At 36.2% G+C, this 18,213-nt stretch overlaps 1 non-coding gene across 1 annotated transcript; it reads left to right on the top strand.

Moving 5' to 3' along the window:
• The first annotated feature begins 1,333 nt into the window (after positions 1 to 1,333).
• LOC142521331 (small nucleolar RNA R71) lies at positions 1,334 to 1,444 on the top strand. The gene has a single exon (XR_012814131.1). It is a non-coding gene; the product is annotated as a small nucleolar RNA R71 (small nucleolar RNA).
• Positions 1,445 to 18,213: the final 16,769 nt, after the last annotated feature.

Genomic DNA, 18,213 nt, shown 5'->3' with positions numbered 1-18,213 from the left:
AGGAAGTAAATTCACACTTGCTCCCAAATATAACAAAGCTTTTTTAATTTTATTTTCTCCAATAATACATGAAATTGTTGGACAACCAGGATCTTTATATTTTAAACTAGAATTATTTTGAAGAATAGAACTTACTTGTTCAGCCAAGAATGCTTTTTTCTTCACATGCAATTTTCTCTTTACAGTACATAAGTCTTTTAAAAATTTTGCATAAGAAGGTACTTGTTTAATAGCATCTAATAATGGAATATTTATCTTCACTTCTTTAAAAAATTCATAGATATCAGAATCACTTTTTTGTTTTTTATGATTTGTTAATGCATGAGGAAATGGTGGAGGTTTATTTGACTTATTTACTATTTCAGATGATTTATCCTTCACCATATTATTCTTAAAATTTAAGGTATCATCATTCTCAAAAGTATCAGGATTATCATTCTTACTCTTTGATTTTAAATGATCCTTGTTTTCATTACTATATGGATCATTAACTATTTTACCACTTCTAAGGGTAATAACAGATTTTATTTGATCAATTTTTTCATTTTTTAATTCTTGATTTTGATTTTTAGGATTAGGTTGAGATTGAGATGGAAATTTTCCTTTTTCATGAATATTAAGTGCAGATGCAAATTTTGCAAGAGTTTCTTTCAAATCACTCATAGATTGACTGTTTTGAATATTGATAGACTCTTGCTTTTGGATAAATGCATGAATTACATCTTCAAAGTTTTTTCTTGGAGGTGTAACATAAGGAATATAACCTTGATGATTTTGGTTATTTTGAAAATATTGTTGTGACGGTTGTACATTATTATCATTCTTCCAACTAAAATTAGGATGATTTTTTCATCCAGGATTATATGATGGTGAAAAAGGATCTAGTATTGGTTTTTTATAATTGTTAACATAATTTGCTTGTTCATGGAGACATTCTTTAAATGAAGGTAATGTTGGACAATCTTTTGTAGCATGATCATGTGTATCACATATATGACAAACAATTTCTTGAATACTTTTTAATTGACCACTCTTTTTCATTTCTAATGACTCAATTTTTCTTGCTAAAGATGCAAGTTTAGCTTGAATATCTATATCATCTTTAAGATTATATATACCACCCCCATTTGTTGAATTATTGTTTTTAGTTGTTGGTGGTTCTATTGTGCCTATATTATCCCAATTTTGAGCATTTTCTGCTAATGAATCCAAATATTCCATAGCTTCATTTGGGTTTTTATCTTCAAAAGTTTCATTACACATGAATTCTATCATTTGCCTATCTTTAGGTATTAGACCTTCATAAAAGTGAGAAACTATTCTCCATGTTTCAAAACCATGATGTGGGCATGTATTAAGTAATTCTTTATATCTATCCCAACATTGATAAAACGTTTCTCCTTGTTTTTGAGAAAAAGTTGTAATTTGTCTTTTAAAAGAGTTTGTTCTATGGGAAGGGAAAAACTTTTTGAGAAATTTTTGTTGCATTTCTTCCCATGATCTTATTGAACTTGATCTTAAATTTTGTAGCCATGTTTTAGCTTTATCTTTTAAAGAAAAAGGGAAAAGCTTTAATCGAACTATATCCATGCTACAATTTTGATCATTATAAGTGTTACAAACTTCCTCAAATTCTCTTACATGCAAATATGAATTTTCAGAATCTAAGCCATGAAAATTTGGTAAAAGTTGAATAATTTGAGGTTTGAAGTTGAAATTAGATGCATCAGGAGGAAAAACTAAACAAGATGGGGCACTAGTTCTAATAGGGTTCATATGGTGCCTAAGTGTTCTTAATTGATCATGTTCTTGATTATTATTATTATTATTATTATTATTATTATTATTATTATCATCATCTTGAATATTTGAATTATCATCTATGTTTAAATTATTTTCAGATACTCGAATCAGTCTACCACTTTTTTTCGACTCCAAATACTCATACAAACAAAAAACAACACAATACTTATAAATAAAACATAATTAACAAATATAAACTTAATTTATACCTCCCCGACAACGGCGTCAAAAACTTGCTACTATTTAAATAATAATTCACCCAAGTGTAGGTTGTCTGCAAGTAATATAATTCGTAAGTACGAGATCGATACACAGAGAGGTTATTTTGAGTTTAAATTTATTAATTTATAGATTACCAAATGCAAGAATTAAGTTTACAAATTATAAACTTTGTCAAGGCTTGAGGATTTATTCTTGGTTTATGGGTTTATGTAATATTGTTTAACTAAAAGTAAAACAAAAGAAACCACCATAAATAATGGTTCCAAAAAATTACACACACACATAATATAATATAGTTCCCACTATAGAAAATACCGAATTAATCGATATTTTATATATGGTACCTATGATTATAATTATGACTATATAAATAAATAATTGCATAAAGTAAATGTTAAATTAAATCATTATATTTCATTTAGAACAACCGGCAGAGCCACGCTATTGCCTAAATGAAATATATTGATTTAATAAGTTAGTTGCAGTAAAGTAAAAGTTAGTTGCGATAAAGTAAATGTTAGTTGCGATAAAGTAAAAGTTAGTTGCGAGAAAGTAAAAGTTAGATGCGAAAAATAAAAGTTAGTTGCGATAAGGTAAATGTTAGATTGTTAGATGTTAGTATTAAATCATAATATTTCATTTAGAACAACCGGCAGAGCCACGCTATCGTCTAAATGAAATATTATGATATTATTATATAAATATATATATATATATATCTATATATATAATAATAAGTGATGAAATATTTATTGTATCAAAATTAAACAACAAATCAAGATAACCACTTTAATGGTATCAAGCATTTGATGTAAATTGATAACAACAAATAATTCATTTTTATACCTACAATAAAAATAAGTTAGCTAAATGAAAAGAAATAAAGAAAGAATATACAAAATATAAACAATCTTACTTCACCAAGAATGCATCATCTTCACCTTGACATAATAGATTTAGCTTGCCATAAGATTACTTTTGATCAACACTAAAATATCACTCATAGTTGAGAACATGAAAGAAAATATATTGAAACTTAGAACTTTGATACACACTCACACTATATTTTACAATGAGATAGAATGATTTCCAAACTAGCACAATGTCTCTATTTATAGGCCAAATGAGAGAAAGGGTCAAAATTTTTATTAATGCCATGTAGTTGCAATAGTATTCTTTGTCTCCTCCAAGTTCAATTCCATGTCCCTTCTTTCAATACTTTGTTCCACGACCTTAATCACCGAATTTGACTCTGCTCAAAACGGAAAACATGTGGGAAATTGTCTGTAGATGAATTTGGCCACTTGGTTCACCTTATTTGGTTAAATATTGAAATAGTTATGATTTTTTTACTATATGCTGGTCATAGTAAAAGTAAATTTGTCCTCCTTTTGATATTTGCACAATTTGATCATCTTAAAGAACTTTTTAGGCAATCATGTCTTCTGCAAAGTTGTAGATAATTTCTCAAGGATTCCAAACATGTTTGATTCACCTCCATTTGAATTTTTTAGCTTGAGTTATCATTATTTTACCAACACGTAGAAAACCTGAAAATAAAACATATTTAGTAAGACAATTAAATATAAACAAACAATACTAAAATAACATAATTTTATAATTTTAATGAAACTTAAATTTTAAAATACAGGTTTTAACATATAATAAATTATTAATTTTAAGTTTCATCATCTGACGGGATCCACAAGCCTTGATGACCTGGACATTGTAGGTCCACATCTTGATGATGAGTGTGGGAGCCAAAACATGCCTAGGGCAGATCAAAGACTACACACTCAGGCGCCTCTAGACTGAGCATTAGATTCTTGACTTGATCCTTGATATCCGATCATAATGCATTTTTGCATGCATCATATCAGTCTGTATACTCGTACATTCTCGTATTGGACAATTGTCGCACATGTACTTGTTTTCATCTTGGGCACCCATTCCACGGGACAGGTCTTAGGTTGGACGGTTCAGACGACCAGGGCAGTGGCTAGAGCAATTGGGTTTTCGGTGGTGATATAGTGGAGGTTTTATGTCGTTTATCGTTTTCTCGTTCAGAATTATGTTTTCGTTATGACTTTATTAATGTTTAAGACTGCTGTTATCTGTTATGTTCTCGTTTGGGTTGTAAGATGATTAAATTATTTTGTTTTCGCTGTTTAATGGTTGTTTTTAAGTTTTAATGTAAACGTCTCACTCGTATTATAAAGTGCGGAATTTTTTTTTATCTCGCGCTTTTCGAAAGAACATTTAAAATAATCGTAATATCTTACCGTAAAAATAGTTCAGTTTAAATTAACCGAACTCATCCACAATCATACGAAAACATAAAATAATAAAAATCTTAAAATCAGCAACGTATGAAAATATTCATCTCCTCTCAATCTCATAAATCGTAATGCGGAAAACATGTGGTCCTCGGGTCGTGTCACCCCACCAAGTCTGCCTACTCAGAGTTCGTCACCTCCAGTCTCCTCAGCATTTAGCTCACCTGCATCACACACGCCTAGTGAGTCTAAAGACTCAACACGCCTATACCAGGAATAACAAGTACATATACAGAGAACACAGCAGTGAAAAATATCATAATCAACATATCTTTCATGAACTTAAAAGCATAACGTAAACATGTTGTGTAAAATTATATCGTATTAAAACATGTCATGTTATCATATAAGTAAACGTGTGGTGTAAAATCATAATGCCAACATATCTTTTATGAACTTTAAAACATGAACATAAACATGTCGTGTAAAATCATAACGTGTCAAAACAGCTCATCGTTAATCATCATTCATCATTCATCGTTTATCATTTATCGTTCATCATTCATCCTTTATCGTTCATCATCTATCATTCATCTTTTATCGTTCATCATTTATCATTTGTGAATTCAGTTCATTAGAGGTGACTATCGTACATCATTTACGATGGATCCATTATACATAGAACCGCGGTACCTGGCGGCTGTCGGACATCAGTGACAGGATCACCCATCCACTATGCCTAGGCCTCATCATCAGCATTTACATATACGTTTTAACCATTTACATATACTTCGATAGCCACAACTAATTCTCATAATTCAAAACATTATAATTTTCATCACTTATAAAAATCATGAATAAATGCAATTTTTCTTAAATTCAAGCATGCGACGTATATCTTTATAAAATCTTAAAATCGTGATCATGATGCATAAACATTTAAAATATAGTAAATTTTTGCTCAGGGCGCTGCCAGGACCAAAATCTCACCCCGGGTGCAAAATGACCATTTTTCCCCTGGAAACCCAAAATTACCGTTTTGCCACTAGACGTCTAAAATTGACCCGAAGCTTACCGAACTCCTTAAAATATCCCAAAACATATTTATAAGCATTCATAGACGTAAACTCGAGCTCATTTTACAAACTAACCGATTCGTTTTAAAACTTGGACCGGGGTCCCGGTTTTAACCCGAATCGGACCGAAACTTAATCAAAACTTTCCCAAATTTTTACCATACCTTAAAAACATCTAAAAGGTCCTAAACACCTCAAAACCAGACCTTTATACACTCGAATAAGACCCTGAACAGCTGCTGGAAATTCCAGCAAGCCATCGTCCAACTCTAGCCGTGACCCTAGCATTCTTCTAACTACTTCATGCTTAAAACGACCCGAACCAGACCCGAACCAGGCCCTAGACTCGACCCTTAGACAATACTTAAGACCATGGTTAAGCCCTTTTTAACTCAGAACCATCACCTAAGCCCCAAAAAATCAGAACCGTGACAGCAGCTACAAGAGACTCAAATTGTGCAGCTTTCATGTTTCTGGTTGTACAGCTTTCTTTAGCCAACCAAGCTACAAACCACCTTAATTAGGCTCATCCTAGGACCCTTAGAGACTGCCTAAATCATAGCCAAGAGCCCCAACCCAGCCCCTAGCCGAAACCATAAGATCAAACACCTATAGCCATTACATGCATACAAATCTGCGCAGCTGCACTTCTTCTCGTTCAAGCATACTTCATGGTCAACAAGACCCCTAAACACCATAACTATACTCATCCTAGGACCATTAGAGACTGCCTAAACCATGGGCAAGAGCCCTGGACCAGCCATACACGGAACAACAAGATCCAACACCTACAACTCCTACACGAACCTTGCCACAAACGTCGACCTACAACCATAACTCCGATCTTTAACCCCCTAGGCTCGATCCGTTCATGATACCAGCAAGGTGTCCCCCTTTTTTTAAAGTTCTATCAGCCCTCTAACACTGAAAACCAGCAGCCCCTTGCAACTTACCAGAAAAAAACGTGAGTGGTGATCACAAGATGCAAGAATAAACAAGAAAAACGAAAATCTTTCCTGCACTAGGTTGGATCGAAATTTTAATTGTAAGAACACAATCATCAGCATGTATATGACGTAAATGATGCAGAAAGAAGGGTACGGGGCGTGCCTTAGATGAAATAGCGCGAGAAGATCGAAGACAAGTGCCGAAATGATTTATTTTTCAAGAACAAGGAATGCCGAGGAAACGTTCAGCTTTATGAGATGGGGAATGGGTGGAATACGGGAGAAATATTAGAAATTAAGAGGGTGTCGGTTGGTGGGGAGGGTAGATGGGTGTAGGGTAGCTTAATTAGTTATTAATCAACTAGCTAATGGTCCTTAAATAATTTAATTAAAAACTTAAAAGAAATTTAAGCCCAAAGAGATTAAAAGTTGGCCCATTAATTCCAAACACACTCCCGAAAAATATTTCATGTTGGAAAGATTTTGAAATTATTAACTGAACCCTCAAAAATTTTACTGATTCGATAAAATTTATGTATCGCTAAAAATTAAAATCACGCGGATAAAAATATCCAATAAATTCTAATTCATGAAAAATATCTTTAAAACATCTTGTATTAATTAATAAAAATTAATCGTATAATAAAAATAATTTTCTTTAAAATTCTCCGGTCTCCACTTCTCGTTCGTGCGCAAAATGAAACTTAAAATCATAATGCAGGAACTTTTAACATTTCATGAATTAAATGCTATCATGCAATAATAATGCATAAAAATAATTAAACACAATTTAATAAAATAAAAATACATTTCAATGCTTTAAAACAATTTAATAATATACCAAAGAAATTTAATAATTTGCATGTGTGTGGTTCAAGAATCGTCAAGCAAGTTATGCTAATAAAAGGCGTCAGCCTTTAGAGTGCCGGGTAGGCGATTATGTTTTCTTGAAAGTATCACCGTTTCGTGGTACTATAAGATTTGGACATAAAGGAAAGTTAGCTCCACGTTATATTGGCCCATATGCAATTGTTGAGAAGATTGATACTTTGGCTTATCGTTTGGACTTGCCGCTGAGTTTGTCTGCGATACACGATATGTTTCATGTATCTATGCTGTGTATGTACGAGCCAGATCCATATCATGTTTTGAGTACCGAGGATGTGGAGTTAGATAGTTCCCTAAGTTATGTTGAGCATCCAGTTCAAATTCTTGATCGCAAAGAGAAGCAACTCAAGAACAAGACGATTCCTTTGGTTAAGGTACAGTGGAGTAGACATGGGATAGAAGAAGCTACATTGGAGTTAGAAGCTAGAATGCGTCAAGTGTGGCCTCACTTGTTTGAAATTATGATGAATAACTCCATGTTCTCAAATTTTCCTATGTATTATCAGTGGTAAATATTTTAACCACTTTGTGTAAGTGGTGTATGCTAGATTTCGAGGACGAAATATTTTATTAGAAAGGGAGAATGTGAGATCCCAAATTTAATTATTCAGTATTTGGCAAGAATTAGAAATAATTATTTTAAAGTGTTAAATTAAAATAATTAAACCAAATAATTATACTTGTGTGTTAAACATATGTATTAGAAAAATATTGGCATTATAGACGATATTAAAATACATATCGATGTTTAATAACACATGAGTGTTGTAAATATTTTAACCAAGTCACATTCTAGCTTTTGGGCTAAGTGGATACATGTATATGTGTTATAGGAAACCCATTTCCTCAAGCCCAATCCATTTCCTCTCAACCTTCTCGTTTCTTCTCTTGGCATCTATTTTGTTTTCTTTTCCAGCCTTCTTTCTTGCGTAATTTTTGTACTTTAAGGCTTGAAGATCTCATTTCCAACCCTATTTCAGTTCAAGGGAAGCTTTTGAAGGTAATCCCTAAGCTTAGGTTTTGACTTTTTGTCCATGGAAGAAATTGGTTTCTGCTTTCGATTTGCAGGTTTTGGCTTCTGATTTTCGGGTTTTTGTGTGGTTTGCACTAAGAATCTTGACTTGTGGTTCCAATGGAACTTATAGCCCTATGTGTAAGCTTTCTGTAGCCGCTAACGAAATGGAATTTCAATTAAAAACTTATTTGATATGATATTTCTACCAAAATGTGTCAAAAGGGAATTCTGTGTTGGAGCTGCGTAGATTAGCTACTATATTTCGAGTTTATGATATTTATGCGCTCGGATTCTAGACTTGTGATTCAAATAAGAGTTGTAGAGATATGTGTTGTTGTCGTATTGATACAAGAATCGTAAAATTCCATTAAGAATTGAAATAGTTGTGCTCATTTTGCCGAAACTGCTCAGTACAGACTGCTGTCCGCGAATTGTGTTGGTAGTAGCGACTTCTTGATAATTCTGGGTTTTATCTATTTGGACTCTAGAAATGATTTCTTCTAGGAAAACTTAGATATTTGAGTTTTCTTTCATCTTCAATTGACGGATATCGATTTGAGTCAATGATGAGTTAGAAATGAATTTTATACTCATAGGTGTCAAACCTGGATCTGTCAGAGAACTCATTTCCCATGGCTTCTGGTTTTTGGCATTTTTTAGTGTCGAGATGATTGAATTTATTTATGATTCCTTCTGATGAAATATGGGATTTTGAGTTAGGATTCCAGCCATGTATGCTAAGTGTGTTTTGGTTTGATTTTGGTTTAGTTATGATCTTAAAACCGAGCTTAGGCCCAAGTTGGAATTAGTAACTTGTTTTTGGCTAAGAGTTGAATCTTTATTTGATGGAAATAAATTATTTGCCATAGGTTTAAATAGCCAACTATTGTGGTAATTTAATTTTAAGGTTAAGGTACGGATTGATCGATTCTTTACAGTGTCTGTAACGGCGTGTAATTTAATTGATGTGATTTTATGAGAATTATGTGTTTATGCGCTCTTTGTAGTATTTGAGTGTATTTTAATATTATTCCTCATTTTTTAAAAATAAATGTGAGTTTTTAAATATATTAGAATAATCTGTGGATTTATATGCATTGTTGAGCACGCATTCATATCGAGCCATGACTCCGTTGTTTCTGAGATTTCTGTTTACTCTTGGATTTGTTATTTAGACATCAGAGCCGAGGGCAATTAAATGTCACACCTCTGATGACTAGCGGAAGGGCCGAGCAGTTCTATAGACTGACACCCCTAACACAGATGTGCAGGGCCGAGGGCGTATTTGACTCGTCACATCCCTTGCACTTGTGGCCACAGTTGTTGCTATCGTTTCTTTGGATCCAGTTTGATACCCGAGATTATTGGTACCCTACATGCATTGCATTGCATTGATTTCATTACATGTCATTTATTTATGCTATAATTTATTTGATCTTCATACTGGGGTTTGACCCCTATCTCTCGGGACTGCCGTGGTTTGTTTTGTGATTCCAAAGCAGGTTATACAGCTAGTTCTGATGTATCTAGTGGAGCATCTGCCAGTGGAGCCCACAGAGGAAGCAATCCGAGAATCTGGTCAGATAATTTATTGGGAAGTATTCCGTACTCATTTTATTCAAGAATACTCGCCTCCATCTTATTATTCTGCTAAGGAAGCCAAGTTCAATCAGTTGGTTCAGGGAAATATGTCAGTGGGAGAGTATGCTTCTCAATTTTCTTCTCTTCTAGCTTACGTACCTCATGTATCTAATAGTGATCGATCCAAGTTGTCGCGTTTTATGCAAGGACTGAACCGGACGATACATACTTTGGTTATGACTGGAGAATTTTAATGCCCGAGATTTTATTCGTTTAATTCGAGATTATTAAGTGATAAATTGATGTAATTATAGAAGGACCACTCCAATGCACGATTGGAGAGAGCATGTAATATTTTGTTGTACGAGGACAGAAGATCTCGCGCATATGAGCGAAACGAGCCGTGCATATGCGCGAGCAAGGTAGAAGACCTCGCGCATATGCGCGAGAAGAGGCGCGCATATGCGCGAGCTTGTGAAGAAGCCAAGTGTCGAGACAGTAGGTCTCGTGCATATGCACGGGGACAGGGCGCGCATATGCGCGAGCTGATGACTCCAGAATTGCCGAGACAGAGATTCTCGCGCATATGCGTCGGTGAAGGTCGCGCATATGCGCGAGACGTGCAGTATGTAGATTAAGCCACATGTAATTGCCATTCACTTAAATATGTAAAACCTTCATCTTCATTTGAGAAAAGGAAAATAAAGAACCGAGGAAGCCATGGGAGATTCTCAAGTTTGTCTTGAATCTTAGAATTTGATTTGCGCAAGATCCGCCCATCTGATTTTCAATCCGAGTTTGGTACCGTATTTCTCTCGTCAAAGACTATAACGGGACGTAAGTTTTACTACTTTCTTTATAATTTGAAAATATGATATTGAAGGAATCATGATATGATTGTTATTATGTGTTCATGAGTTTGTGGTAATCGTATAATCGAAACCGGATCGAAGAACGGATGCCGTATGAAATTGTTATCATTTTCCAGATTTGATTTGCTTGAGAATATACAGATTTGGTATTGGAATTGTGTTTTTTGATCGATTATGAGTTGTTGAGATTTGTATCTGTTGATATTGTATTGCCGGTATATTGAGATTGCGCCGTTATGCCGTCGACATTGAACTAGATTTAGTATTAATCAAATTACTCAAGTCTTGCTTTGAATAGTATGGTGATATTGTATATTTCGAATGTCATTGCCAGATTGAGTGTTGACAGCTTCGAATTCAAGAGTTTGACTTCGTTAGATCGACAAAAGAAATGTATAAATAAATGTTTAACCGGGAAGATACGACTCAAGTCAGAGATAGCTTGAGTTTCCCAGAACCACATACTTTATTGTAATTGCTTTGATGTTTGCAATTCATGAGATTGTTATGCTTAGTCTATTGATTTATAGCAAAGCATGTATTGAGTCTTTGGCAGATGTGCCATGTCTTGGGCAGAGGTGCCAAGTCACTGGACATTTGGTTTATATCGATGTTGCTTAGCAGTAGATCGACTCCTATTGTAGAGATTCGATATAGAAGGCCAAAGTCTTAGAATAAGAACGTACAACCATCTAGCTGGGAAGAGTAGATGGGAGACTGTTGCGTTCTTATTCGAATCGGGATCCCTAGATAAGAGTCGAGTCAAGATTATGAGTCAAAGAGTTTGATTTATTGCTTTATATCGATTCATGTCTTTCAGATTATGATACATGTTATTGATAATTGTTATATGCTTTTATATATGTTTATATGAAATGCATGTATACGTTGTTTATACTGGGAATACATTTCTCACCGGAGTTATCCAGCTGTTGTTGTGTTTGTATGTGTGCATGACAACAGGTGGGATAGGATTTGGGTCAAGAAGAGGATGAGAGATTGAGTTTAGAGTGGAGATTCAGACCCAGAAGTAGAGTTGACTTTCATCACTTGATATGTAGTGGATGAACAATAGTTTGTTATGATTCTCTTTTGTACAAGACTAGTACTTTGATCTTATTGTAGATATCAAACTTGATCTTGTATTTGAATGAGATGGGACCTAACTTGTTGTGGAACTTTGTATACTTGTTTATTAGGTATTCAACATTTAAAAAAAAATAAATTCATGACCCAATTTAATTAATTTTTCTCAATTAATCCTAATGATGATTAAGAAGATGAGTTAGCGTCCGGGTCCCCACAAGCACCATCTACCTAGGCTGAAGCAGTAGAGAAGGCAAAGAATATTGAGGCTAGTTTGCTTTGGAAAGGATCACAACAAGTTCCATCTTTTACTTCCCAAGGGTCCGGGAGTAGCATTCAGATGCCAGTGGGCATACCTCCTTATCAGCCTCCACGGTCAAACCAGCCACCGAAGCAGCAAAAATTCAAGGCTAAGGGAAAGCAATTTAAGAAGAAGCCTTACAGCAGTTCATCTAGTTCAGGTAGTTCTCGGGGAGGAAGATCTAGTGGTAATGTTCGAGATTCTTGTGGGAGATGTGGAGGTATGCATCCTACTACCCAGTGCACGGGAGTTCAAGGACACTGCCATACATCTAGATTACCGGGACATTATGCGAGAGTTTGTCCTAATGCGGGAAGACAGCAGTATCAGGCCTCACAGTTTAGCCAATTTCCTCGAGCCCCTGTGCCTATACCATCTACTCCACAGCCTAGCTACCAACAGCCAAGAGGATCTGCTCAGCAGTACTTTCCAGGACCTCAGGAGGCTAGGGTGCATGCTTTGACACAGAACCAGGCTCATGAGATGCCCGGAGGGGTCATTGTAGGTATATGCTTTATTTTTTATCATCCTCCACGTATATTGATAGAAACGGGAGCATCTCATTCATTTCTATCTGCTGCATTTATCGATGAGCATGAGATAGCTACTACCTTGTTGTTGGATACGGTGTTTGTGTCTACCCCTGCTAGTGTGTATTTGATGTCTCGTGAGATAGTTCTGAACTGTGTGATTAGATTTGATGATAACCTTATGATAACTAATCTAATCAAATTATCTATGTCTGACTTCGACTGTATTTTGGGAATGGATACTTTGACGAATTATCGAGCCACCGTTGATTGTTTCCATGGAATTGTCAGATTTATACCTTATTATGGCAATAAGTGAAACTTTTATGGTAATGATTCTCAGTCACGCATTCCATTAGTGTCAGCGATGGAAATGTTTAGACTGCTATCGGCAGGGAATGAAGGATTCATGATTTATGCAGTTAATGTGACACAAGAAGAAATGTTGAATGTTTTGGATATTCCTGTGGTAAAGAATTTTCCTGATATATTTCCTGATGAAATTCCTAGATTTCCTCCTCAAAGGGAAATAGATTTCAGTATTGAGTTAATGTCATGGACGAACCCAATTCCTAGAGCACCGTATCGTTTGGCTCTAGCGAAGTTGAAAGAACTCAAGGAACAATTACGAGACTTACTGGAGAAAGGTTATATTAGACAAAGTATGTCACCTTGGGGAGTTCCAGTATTGTTTGTACAGAAGAAAGACGGGACGATGAGGATGTGTATTGATTACCGACAATTGAATAAAGCTACATTGAAGAATAAATATCCTCTTCCGCGTATCGTTGATTTGTTTGATCAGTTGCAGGGTACATCCGTGTACTCCAAGATCGATCTTCGTTCTGGATATCATCAGCTTTGAGTTAGAGAGGAAGATGTTCCTAAAACTGCATTTCTGACACGTTATGGGCATTATGAATTCTTTGTCATGCCTTTCGGATTGACTAATGCTCCAGCGGTTTTCATGGATTTGATGAACCGTGTTTTTCGAGAATTTTTAGACAAATTTGTTATTGTCTTTATCGATGACATTTTGATTTATTCAAAAACAAAGAACGAGCATCGACAACATTTGAGACTAGTCCTCCAAACACTCAGAGCATCACAATTACATGCTAAATTTTCTAAGTGTTAATTTTGGTTGGACAATGTAGTATTTCTAGGTCATGTTATATTCGCTCAGGGAGTTTCAGTGGATCCCAGTAAAGTAGAAGATGATATTAATTGGCCAACACCAACAAATGTTTCTGAGATTCGCAGTTTTTGGGGATTAGCAGGTTATTATAGGCGTTTTATCGAAATATTTTCAATAATTGCAAGGCCTATGACTCAATTAATGCAAAAAGATCGACGTTTTTTGTGGACTGTAGAATGTGAATCAAGTTTTCAGACTTTGAAGGAAAAGTTGACAACAACTCCAGTGTTAGCTTTAGCTTCAGGCTCAGGTGGATTTGTTGTGTGTAAAGATGCTTCTCTGAATGGACTGGGATGTGTTTTAATACAAAATGGATGAGTGATTGCATATGCATCTCGACAGTTGAAGCCACATGAGACTCGATATCCAGTCCATGACTTAGAGTTGGCTGCTAATAAGTGCAAGAATTGCACTTAATTTATATGTTAATCCATTAGATCTATGTTGGTTTTGAATAGAATTACGCATGTTTTTGTTGTTTTTGTGTCGTGTAGGGGATAAACAACTAGTTGATTGTTTAGAGCAATCAGAGGTATTTTTGAGCATGAAACTGCGATATACGAGAGCCGCAGCGCCACAATAAGCGCTGCAACGCTCATTTGTGCGAAGGACAAGTGCCTAGGCACTACCCAAGAAGCGCCGCGATGCCTCGATGCCGAACAACAAGCGCCGCGGCGCCTACAGGAGCGAAGCACGGGGGCCACTTACTCAGCACCATGACGCCAATGGCGGTCAAACAAGATTAAATGGGCTTCGACTCACGGCCCGACGCAGGGAATAAAAAGAAAACAAGGGTTCAGATTTAAGGGACGCCGTTTTTAGAGAGAAAACGGACGGGAGAGCAAGCACGAACAAGAGACGAAGATCCGAAGTGCGAAGAACGATCACAAAGACGAAGAACGACGGATCTGGGGACGGAGACGCCACTTCCAATTTGTTATCTGATTCCTTCATCTTGATTTTCCATTGTTTCGATGTCTAAATCTTTGAACATGCGTTGTTTTTATTTAGATTTTGTCATGAACTAATTTTCTATTCTAGAGGATGATGTAACTTTGTGGATACGATAATTTGACTCGGTTCTTTATATGATTGAATTCCTTCTCGTGTAATTGTGTTTCTTTGTATTGATTTGACTGCAATTTACTTGCCATAAATTGTGTGTTATCTGATTAATTATACAACTCGGAAGATGGACTAGGATTATAGATCATTAGAGGCACATCGTTGGATGTTTATATCGTTCGGAAGGCATATAACTTTAGCGAGGCTTAGGCAAGAACATTGTTTGCATTTATCAGTTAAAGCTAGATTCTTATTTGGAATGTTTGAATTGAGGTTCAAATGATACAATTTATTCGTCACTTGGAAAAAGGGGAATAAAATAATTAAGTGTTCTTAGCCATTCAATAATTGGAATTCATAAATATAAATTTAACTGGGAATAATTATCGTGAATACTTAGTGAAATCATTTCTCTAGATACTTTCTCACATTGTTATTTTCTCAACTCGGTAATTTGATTATTTCTTTGTTTTCAATTAATTCGTTTATTAACAAACCAAACTTATTTTGATTTTTCTAAATAAAGTCGGGACTATTCTAATTACAAGCATTGATATACGTTTATATACACACTCTCGTGGGATCGACACTCGTACTCAAAAATACATTTTACTATAACTTGACGTCGTGCGCTTGCGAGCAATCAAGAAAACACTCAACAAGTTTTTGGCGCTGTTGCCGTGGAGTGTCAAAATTTGAATTTATATCAAGTCGAAGCCTGCTCTGATTAATATGGTTAAGAAAAACCAGCTTTGCTGGAACTGCCACTTCTGATCCTCAGGTTCATTTGAGGACATTCCTGGAGATCACGGATACGGTAAAAATCAATAATGTTCCTGATGATATCATTAGATGGCGTTTGTTTCCATTTTATCTCAGGGACCAAGCAAGAGGATGGCTTCAATCGCTTCCTTTGGGGAGTATCACAACGTGGCAAAAGTTGGCAACAAAGTTTCTGTCTAAATATTTCCCCCATGAAAAGTCTGCACAGTTGAAGATTGAGATCAGTACTTTCAGGCAGACTGAATTTGAGCAGCTTTATGAGGCGTGGGAAAGGTATAAGGAGTTGTTGCGGAGGTGCCCGAATCATGGTTTTGAAGACTGGGTACAAATTGAGCTTTTCTATAACGAGTTGACTGATCAGACACGGACAACAATGGATGCAGCGGCAGGTGGCACGATATTTGCCAAGTCTCCTGCTCAAGCCTATGACTTGCTTGAGCATATGACTATAAATAGCTACCAATGGTCGTCTGAGAGGTCAGGAGTAAAGAGGACAGCTGGAGTTTATGCTATGGATCATATCACGTATCACTGTGCAAGTATCAGCATTGACTACATAGATAGCGACTATGAATAAAGTTAGTACATCAAACACTGAGGATCCATCGGTTGTTGTTGAAGAATCACAATTTTCTGAAGAAGTTCAATATATCAACAACAAGAATTTTGGAGGCCTGGAGGATATCGAGGTAACCCTCCCCCTAATACTTATCATCCTGGGTTGCGAAACCATGAAAATTTTTCTTACGCAAATAATAAGAATGTATCGAATCCTCCACCGGGGTTCAATACATCAAATGGGGAAAAGAAGCCATCATTTGAGCATTTGGTTGGAACATTTGTTGCTGAATCTGGCAAGAGAATGGCTTGGACTGAGTCTAGACTTGACAACCTTGAGACACACTTGGCGAATATTGGTGCTTCCTTGAAAATCCTTGAGTCGCAAGAGGGGCAGATAACGAAGCAACTCACGTGTCAACCATCAGGCGCAGTTCAAAGGATGGCAGGCCCAAATCTGAGAGAAGTGAATGCCGTTTTTATACAGCACGAGGATATTGGTGTGGTAAGCAGAGAATAGAAAGATGTGAAACTCACACCTATCCGGGATGAAAAGCCAACTCTAACCAAAAGAGTCCGAGGTAAGAAAAATGAGAGGTATGATTCAAATCAATGCATTGATATTTCTTTACTTCCCTACCCCCATAGATTTTTACAATTACAAGTGGAATTTCAAAAGAAAAAAGTTCTTGACGATCTCAGGAACCTACACACTAATATTGATTCTGCAGATCAGGTGGGAGTGAAATTTCCCGAAAGAACACAAAGAAATCTTCCTCAGAAGCTGCTAGTTCCCGGTGAATTTGTTGTGCCATGTGAAATAGGGGGTCAATTGGTGGAAAAAGCTATCTGTGATTTAGGATCAAGTGTGAATATAATGCCAAGTTCTTTTTACGAGAAACTTGGACTGAGTGAGATCAAACCCACAGAAGTAATCTTGCAGCTGGCAGATAAATCCGTGAAGGTGCCATTGGGTTGTGTAGAAGATGTTGAACTTAAAATTGATAAAGTGAGGCTTCCAGCAAATTTCGTGGTAATGGACCTGAAGAACAGTAAACATGTTCCTATCATTCTAGGACGACCATTCTTGGCTACTGCTGGAGCTATCATCGACTTGAATCAAAGAAATAGACAATGGATGTTGAAGGTCAAAGGATGGAAATCAAGGCATCTAAAAGTTCTCACGACCCACCTTGAACAGTGCAGTGACAGTCGGGCTGACAACGTTAAACCAAACGCTTGTTGGGAGGCAACACAACCAGTTTCTTTTAATGCCTTAGTTATTTTAATTTCATTAGTATAATTGCTTTTACGTTTTCTAAGTTTATTTACTTTGGCATGTGAAGATTGGACAAAATTTGCGCAAAGAATAGCGCCTAGGCACTGTACTATAAGCGCCGCAGCGCTAAGGTGACGAGAAGAAAGCGCCTAGGCGCTCATAAGGAAGAGCTGCAGCGCTAATATGCGAAGATTAAGCGCCGCGGCGCTAGACATTCAGCGCCGCGGCGCTGATGTCTAGCGCCGCGGTGCTGAAGAGCCGAGAGTTAAGCGCCGCGGCGCTACTTATTCAGAACAGCGATGCTAGTTCGTGATTTATGAAAAAAGGGACATCCGACATTTTCAGAAAACCTAAGAACCCTTAGCGCCGCGTCTCCTCTCCTCCACCACCAACGAAAATTGCCTCCCACCATAAATCTTCCATAAATTCTCCTTCTAAACACCACAATACACCACACAAATCATCCTCCAACCAAATCCACCTAAATTTCTTACTCCTAGACACTCTTTTAGGATAAAAAATTTCAGAGAAAGTTCTTCAACGGGCCGACACCAGAGGAATTACAAGCATATTTTGGGTACCCTATCACAAGGTAATCATTCTTGGAATTGCAAATTTTCAATATCCTGTTAGAATTTAAAGGAATAGGGTTCTAGAGTTGGTGTACACAAGTTGTTTGATAAATGTTCTAAGTGGATTCGTTTTCAAGTATTGTTGGATTGGGAATATTGCA

The sequence above is a fragment of the Primulina tabacum genome, chromosome 1, assembly GCF_025594145.1.
Source record: "Primulina tabacum isolate GXHZ01 chromosome 1, ASM2559414v2, whole genome shotgun sequence".
In the NCBI taxonomy this organism is placed as follows: domain Eukaryota; kingdom Viridiplantae; phylum Streptophyta; class Magnoliopsida; order Lamiales; family Gesneriaceae; genus Primulina; species Primulina tabacum.
This window is presented reverse-complemented; position numbering and strand designations above follow the sequence as displayed.